The following is an 8,815-nucleotide window of genomic DNA, read 5'->3' on the forward strand; positions in this document are numbered from 1 at the left end:
ATAAAAACATATTTCGTCATTTCTTTTTCACTCTTACTTCATTCTAAACTTTTCACAAGAGAACACAAGTTACATAGCTTTCACTTCTCACATTGCTATCAAATCCTAAGGGCTAGAGTCATCGGATCGTTGAGTTCTTTACGCCGTTGATACCGTCGCATTGTGGGTAAGATCCTTGTATAGTTTTTATGTCGTTTCATTGAGTTTGGTTGAAACCCTAATTGGTTATTTTGGGGGTTTTTGGGAGTATGATGGGTATTAGATAGTGATTGTATGATTGTGTGATTATAGGAGGTGATTGCGTTGAAGAACGATTTTGATTAGCTGATTGTGACGATCTTGATGTTTGCCTTTCCAGGTATGGTTTCCCTACTCGGTTATTGATTACATAGTGTTGTTGATGGTTGTTTATTGCTGTTGATTCATATCCTGATGGAATTGGTGATTGGTAATTGTTGTTGTATAATGTGGTTGGTTGTGATTGTTGGTCTGTGGTTCTCGAGGTGCGTCCTCGGCTGAGTTGAGTCACTTGCGGGAGTGGCTTCACGCCCTTGATTCGCCCTCTGTGGAACCCACAACAGGAGGAGATGTGCACATTAAGGAACATGGGTTATCGCTCGGATGAGATGAGCGGGGCTTAGGTGGGAATGGCTGCGGTCCCCCACTAGCGGTGTGGAATACTTGTTGCGATGAGTATTCTGGCAGGACTACAAACTTTCGTGTGTAGTAAGGTGTGTGGAGTTATGATAGAGATTGGATAATTGTGTATTGTTTGTATTGTATTGTTTTTGTGTGTACAGTAACTGACCCCGTTTAAATGTTTGAAAACTGTGGTGATCCATTCGGGGGTGGTGAGCAGTTATTGAGCAGGTATGAGATGGAAGCGCATGGGATAGCTGGGTTGAGTCACCACGAGATGTCTAGAAGTCTTCCGCTGTGTTTTGAACATTTATTTACTTTATTTGAGTTAGAATTTTGGAACAAGTGTATTTCCTTTTAATAGTTTTGGTTTGGACATGTATCACTTTAATTTTTTTTATTAAAGAACGTTTAGTTATTGTCTATTTGATATACATTGCGTCGGGAAACCGAGATGGTAGCATTCCCATGCCTTTTGTGGTCCTCGTTAGGCACTTGGAGTATGGGGGTCTTACAAAGTGGTATCAGAGCGACGATTTTGGACACTGTAACTAATTAGCCCAATGAATATAGAGAGTCAAATTAAAATGACCCCGGGTAGGAGTTGTTAGGAGCTAATGCAAAGACTTGGGAGACGTCCTAAAGTCGCGAACTCGCCCCAACAACTTTAAACCGGTCACTATGGGATGTCATGGGATCGCTATATGTTTACTAATGTTCAATTGCTTATGTTGGATGAATATGTATATATGAATATGTTGGATGAATAGTATGTGGTTGAATGGAGGATGTGGCGGAAAGGATGAAAGTAATCGTATATGGTAATATGATTAGTCGTTAAGCTACTTGTTTACTGTTATTTCATATGCATATGTTGGATAAAGTGTATGATGGATGATTCGGTGGAAAAGGTGAAGTAATGTTGTTATAATGATTTCATGATTTAAGCATGATTATATGACGGAAGTGTATTTTTATAATGTTGTTATGCTAGTAACATATGAATGGAGAATTTGTTGTTATATATTAAGTTATTGTTCTTACGTAAAATTATAGAATATCAGCATGTGGGTAATATATGATTAACAAGTTAAATAATATATGTGCATGATGGATGGTTTTTGCTTGGCTTTTGAAGTTAGTAACTAGTCTTTAGGGATACTGGTTTTATGCGCATTGAGTTGTTTTTGTTTACTTTGTTGTTATTTAAGTTGTTTAGAAGTAAAAATCAAATAGTTATGTTGGCCGATTATAGAGAAGTTGTCTTTAAACTGTTATAACATGAGATGTATAAGTGATATTGATGTAATTCCAATTGAAGGTGATAGGTTGTTCTTTTACGATTCCAACGATAGGTCACACGCTCAAAATGACCAAGAAACGAGAAAGATATGACCGTTTTACGAAAATTGGACAGTGCTGAGAACTGCGTAAGGTACTCGATCGAGTGGCCCTTACTCGATCGAGTGCACCTCTTGTTACTCGATCGAGTAACCCTTACTCGATCGAGTAGCCCTGGTAATTTCATAAACGTGCTTCTGACCTTCACCTACTTGATCGAGTAGGCTGTACTCGATCTAGTGACCCCTGTTTTTGGTCATATGCTTATTTTTTTACCTCGTCGCATATCATGTTTAATTCAAAGGTGTTCTTTTGCTTCTTTATGCATTGTTTTATGTATGTGTTGGTTCTAATGCGTAAGTTACCAGATCTTATGATGTAATGAGTAACACCCTGTGATGGATATGAGTTCGGTGAGGAGGACATGAGTTATATGTGGTTGTGATGGATAGTGGAAAAAGGAAAGGGAGATTGATGAGCTTATCGAGGCAGGGAGCATGTTTTATGAGATGTGGGGAGTGATATAGCCACGTGTTGAGTAATGTAAAAGTAAGTGAACATGGGTAAGGAGGTGATGTAAGTTTATGGCACGTTAGAATGAAAAGATTGAAATGAGGGATGCAAATACTGGCAAATTGGGATGCGTGAGGATTTATGGAGGGATATCGTTAGGATTGTTTTGGTTAAGGTTATAATTGATGGAAGGTCGTTATAGAGGTATGGAAATGAATGGTGTATAGTTAGATCGAGTTATGCCTCGATGTGTACGTAGTGGCCGAGTTTGGAAATTTGTATTATCAAGAGGTGAAACTAATGTGTGATTTCCTTGGGCAATTAACTGCATGAAATGAGTTTTGGTCTCTAAAAAAAATAGTGAGATGGTTTGGACTGATTGGTGATAAGTGTGAGTGATAGCAAGATGAGAGAAGAATCATGGTAAGAAAGAGTGAGATGTTACTGATATGAAATAAAGGGATTTGAGTATTGGAGCAATGAGAAGGTAACCGGAGCACTAAAGAGTTAGGTAGATGGAATAAGGAGTTAAATTGTTAATTGATTTTGTCGAGTGTAAAAAGAAAAGAATGAGAGGAGTAAAGTAGGATAATGTTGACCGGAGTTATGTGATATAGAAGTAAGGAATTATCGAGATGTATGAAACTATTATGAGGATGAGAGTGAATGGTTATATAAGAGTTTCAGGACAACATGTTAGTCATGAGTTACGAGGAACTAAGGGAGTAAAAAGTTGGTAGAGTATCTGCACGATATGAGATTTTGGTGGAGAGTTAGATGACGATACAATTATGGATAGTGTTGGGAAGAATGTTGAGGTAAATTTTGTTGGTGGATTTGATGTTCGTTATTTGCAATGTTAACCGAAGATAGGAAAAGAACTGTTATATTTAGAGGTGAGTGTAAGAGATTTGTTATACGAGCAGTGGTGGTGTTGTGGTGTTGTCACTAGTGGTTAAGAATGATGATAGATAAGAAAGATAGCAATTCTAAGGAGGTTGATTTTGTAGAGGCCGGATTAATATGTACGGTTGTGACTTGTGAGGGAGTATAAGATATGATTATAGGAGACGGTTGCTAGTAGTTGAGTATTAATAGTATAGTTATATTTGTTAGGAGGTGATAGTTTTGCGGATGGGAGAATGTGTTATGAAGGTCATGCGAGTTAAGTTCGGGTGAGAGATAACCTTTATCAAGTGGTAACTTACATGATCAGGATTGACTAGTTGGATGTGATTACGGGTCTATGATGTGTATAAATTTTTGTGCGAAGTTCTGACCTCACGAGAAGTGGTATGGTGTGATAGTTATAAAGTTGTTATCTGAATGTTCTGTAATATATGTTGGTTACGGTAACCTAATGGAATGATATTCAAAAAGTAATAATTTGAGTGATCTGGCATGGCTAGTTATACATGTATGTATATTCATGATATATGTTTATTTCCTGAAAAGGTATGGATGATATTCATCAGGTTCTTATCTGTTTATTCCGTGTAATATGTTGCGTTGTGATCTAGTAAAACGGTTTTCAGTAGTTTTCTTATCCAGGAAGTTATACTGAGTCAGGGTTTATGAGATTGTATAAGTTGCGATGACTATCGATGTGGTGGTGGTGCCCCGGGTGGTGATCCGGGCACGGTGCTTCGTGTTGTGATGCGGGTAATTTCGCGGTGCGGTGCTGCTATTGGTGGCGATGTTGCGTTGCCGTCATCGGTTATGGTGGAGTAAACTGGATACTTATGAGACGAGTTTTCGAAAGTTTATACCAGTTATATAAATTGTTGTTTTGTTTACTGCTGTTTCCTGCGATTTTCAGTTTGGACAGATCGACGATTGTTTTGTTTATTGATGTTTCTTACCAGTTTCGGCTTTGGAGTGAAGTTAGAGTATGATATGAAAGAGAGTTGGTTATGTTTCTATTGTTGTCGTGATATAGTAATATTCTGTAAATGGGACACAGTTGTGAGAGGTTGTTACAGTACCTTTGACCTTGTTTTATATGAGGCAGTGGTGGACATAGTAATGGCAAGTGATGTGTGGAACATGTGTTGTACTGATCTAGAAGATACAGATGGTTCATAATATTTTATTGAGATAGTGGGTATAAAGTGTTGGGAATTAGTATCATGTTAAGTTATGGATGAGTTTTGCGATAATAAAACAAAAGAACTTGAGGATCTAGTGTGACTCTGTGTAACAAGTGTGGATTATGAGTATGCCTTTGGAGATAGGTGATTTCTATAGAGAGGTATGTCGTTTTGCGGTAATGTGAAAGAGTTGCAGTATTGGTTTTGCTGAGGATTTTATGGTATAGATTAGATGGAGTACAAAATTAATTGAGGAATGAGGACTGTTTGAGGAAGAGAGACATGGATATAGGAATGGTTATTGTAGGTGTTGAGGTTATAATAGTTTATCATTGACATGTGGTGGTGATGAGGATTTTGGGAAGTATAGCAAAGGATCTAGTATTAGTGAGTTACGAGGACGTAACTTTATCTTAAGAGGGGTAGGATGCGACAAAGAGAGTTTAATGGTTGTACATGTTGTAGTAGATTTGGAAGTTTGAGTCTTAATGGAGAATAAAGAATGGATTTGTATTATGGTTGATATTGTTAAAAGGTCATGGTTGTGCATGTAGTAGTGCGATGTTTAGGAATGAGAGAATACTTCGATAGTGTTAACAGTTGGATGATGACGTTTATGAGTGTGAGTAAACTTCGAGGACGGAGTTCTTTTAAGAGTGGTAGAATGTAACACTCCGTTTGATGTTTATGAGTGTCTTGATAATGGATTTTTCTAATGGATAATATTTTAGTGAGACGAAGCTAGCGGCGTTGGTGGATGGTATTTGGAAGTGTATGGAGTTAGTGTCGAAAGACTATAGTGTGGTGGATACGATATGAGTCGATATGAGTTGTGGTTGAGGTTTTGTTTTGAGTCTTTGTTGTGTTGTTGCGTCATGATCGAGTGGGTATGTTTGTTTTTAAGTATGAGTTGAACTTCGGGGACGAAGTTCTTTTTAAGGAGGGAATACTGTAATACAATGGTTTTCTATGTCTTTGGGTACTCTATCGAGTGGGGCTTACTCTATCGAGTAAGTATGTTTGGTTTACGAAACTGTGTTTTGCTGATGGGTACTCGATCGAGTAAGTTGGGGACTCGATCGAGTAAGGGTCTCTCGATCGAGTAAGTTACTTACTTGATCGAGTAAGTTACTTACTCGATCAAGTAAGTTACTTTTTACGGGTTATTTGCCCGGGTTAGATAGCAACGCGAGAAGATTATAAAAAACATATTTCGTCATTTCTTTCTCACTTTTACTTCATTCTAAACTTTTGACAAGAGTACACAAGTTACGTAGCTTTCCCTTCTCACATTGCTATCAAATCCTAAGGGCTAGAGTCGTCAGATCGTTGAGTTCTTTACGCAGTTAAGTCCGTCGCATTGTGGGTAAGATCCTTGTATAGTTTTTCTGTCGTTTCATTGAGTTTGGTTGAAACCCTAATTGGGTATTTTGGGGGTTTATGGGAGTATGATGTGTATTAGATAGTGATTGTATGATTGTGTGATTATAGGAGGTGATTGCTTTGAGGAACGGTTTTGATTAACTGATTGTGACGATCTTGATGTTTGCCTTTCCAGTTAGGGTTTCCCTACTCGGTTATTGATTACATAGTGTTGTTGATGGTTGTTTATTGATGTTGATTCATATCGTGATGGAATTGGTGATTGGTAATTGTTGTTGTATAATGTGGTTGGTTATGATTGTTTGTCTGAGGTTCTCGGGTGCGTCCTCGGCTGAGTGGAGTCACTTGCAGTAGTGGCTTCACGCCCTTGATTCGCCTCTGTGGAACCCGCCACAAAAGGGGATGTGCACATTAAGGAACATGGGTTATCGCTCGGATGAGATGAGCGTGGCTTAGGTGGGAACGGCGGCGGTACTCCACTGGCGGTGTGGAATACTTGTTGCGATGAGTATTCTGGTAGGACTACACACTTTAGTGTGTTGTCAGATGTGTGGAGTTATGATGGAGGTTGGATAATTGTGTATTGTTTCTGTTGTATTGTTTTTGTGTGTAATCAGTAACTGATCCCGTTTAAATGTTTTGAAAACTGTGGTGATCCATTCGGGGGTGGTGAGCAGTTATTGAGAAGGTATGAGATGGAAGCGCATGGGATAGATGGGTTAAGTCACCACGAGATTTTTAGAAGTCTCCCGCTGTGTTTTGAACATTTATTTACTTTATTTGAGTTAGCATTTTGGAACAGTTGTATTTCCTTTTAACAGGTTTGGTTTGGACATGTATCACTTTAAATTTATTTAGTAAAGTACGTTTTGTTATTTTCTATTTGATATACATTGCCTCGGGAAACCGAGATGGTAGCATTCCTATGCCTTAAGTGGTCCTGGTAAGGCACTTGAGGTATGGAGGTGTTACAACGGCAGGTCTAGCGTCGCGAGTCTCCGGCAAGAGATGCTAGAATTCGGTTGGTGGCCGATGAGGGAGCAGGAGAGGGGGGACTGAGGCGGGAAAAAGAAGGGGAGGGACGAAGAGAGAGGACGTAGGGGCGGAGGCGGGATATGTCGCAGGTTGACAGTGTCTGGCGATGCTCGTGGAGTTCCGACGCCGGTCGCCGGTGGTGGACATAGGGAGAGAGTGGGTAAAGGTGGTGGTGAATAGTTTCAGCGTGTTTTTTGGTGATTATTTTTTTGTTTTTTAATTTTCTCAATGTAGTATGCAATATGTTCAAGTGTAAAATTCATTTTATAATACCTTATTTACATTATATATTGTACATTATTTTAGTTTTGGTTACTCGTTTTGTCAAATCAAAGTATTGACGTAATGCATTACGTAAATACACAATACAAAGGAAAAAAATTAATGTACTACTTAAAAAAACAACATTGAAAGCAGTACAACGGTGGTTGGATGGGGTAGTTGATGGTGGTGGTTGGTGAGAGACTGAGAGAGGAAATGGAAAGAGATGGCAGTAAGAGGAGAACAAATTAGAGAGAAGTAAGAGTAAAATGGGAGGGGAAAATGAGGGGGTATAACTGTCAAATATGCAATGCGATGAGTAAAATGTGTACTACGAAAACCAGAACATACTTTAAATGTCATTTATTTTATTTATTTTCTTTGGAGTACTTTCAAACAATAGAAATAAAATACCATAAAACACCAAAATTTTATAATTTTCACACATGAATTAAATTATTAATTCTACCCAACTTTAAAATTTTGAATAAAAGATCATTTTTTTTTTTGTTTTTTTTTTTTTTGTCTTTTGTACATCGTTTTCGCAAGTTTGAAGTAGGGCTTGATAATGTATAAAAAAAGGTAATTAAGTTAAGAAGAAAAAGTAATATTTTAATATAGGAACTAGTAAGGTCCATATATCATCCTGTATAAGAATATAGGCCTTATGCCAGTTTGCCCACGAGCTTACATCAATTCGTGACAGTTTCCAAACCCAATTTAGCAGCAATGGCTTATTCCAATTCTCATTGTCTTTAATGTTAAACCCTCCCCTATACCAAGAAGCACAAATCTACTTCCAACTTTAAAAAATAAATTTTCTACTTCCTTCAGGAATGCCTCAACAGACAACATTTGCGGGTTCTGTTGGGTTGGGTTTGATGAAGTTGGAGTCGGGTCATTCGAGTTGATTCAGACTTATACGGTATGTCGCCCCTAGTGGAGGTGGAGAAAGACTCCAATTTATAAGTCCAAGGAGCTAGGTTCTGTTTTAGAACCAGTTGAGAATGAGTTGAATAAGTCCTTGATTTATAAAGTAGATTGTCTTCTCATTTTCCAATGTGCACACTTGTGTACGTTGTATGTGATATATCTTTAGGTTAAATCTTACTCCCTTTATTTCGGCCATTTGTCAAGGAAAGAGGATTGGACCATTTGTGGTGGTTGTTAGTAGATGACAAGTAGATCATAATGGATGTTAATGGTCAAATTACTTATAAGAAACCTTCTCATTATAGAAAGATAAACAGATGAATGAGATACCCTAATTACTTTAAATTTGGGGAAAAAGGTTTTACAAATATTAGAGATAAAATTAAGAACTTCTAAACAATACCTACATTATATGATTGAAATGCGACTTCTAATGGCATAAATGTGAGGGATAAGAACGAGCAATGGTCGGGAGAGATGTTGAAGAAAGGGAGAATTAAGAGAGTGAGATTGGCGACGTAGAAATGGTTTTTCATGTGTAACATTTAAACATAAGAGTATATAAAAGAAAGAATTGTTTGAAGGTAAGGTCAAATTCCTCATAAAAGATGAACTTAACC

The sequence above is a fragment of the Silene latifolia genome, chromosome Y (genome assembly GCF_048544455.1).
Source record: "Silene latifolia isolate original U9 population chromosome Y, ASM4854445v1, whole genome shotgun sequence".
Lineage (NCBI taxonomy): Eukaryota > Viridiplantae > Streptophyta > Magnoliopsida > Caryophyllales > Caryophyllaceae > Silene > Silene latifolia.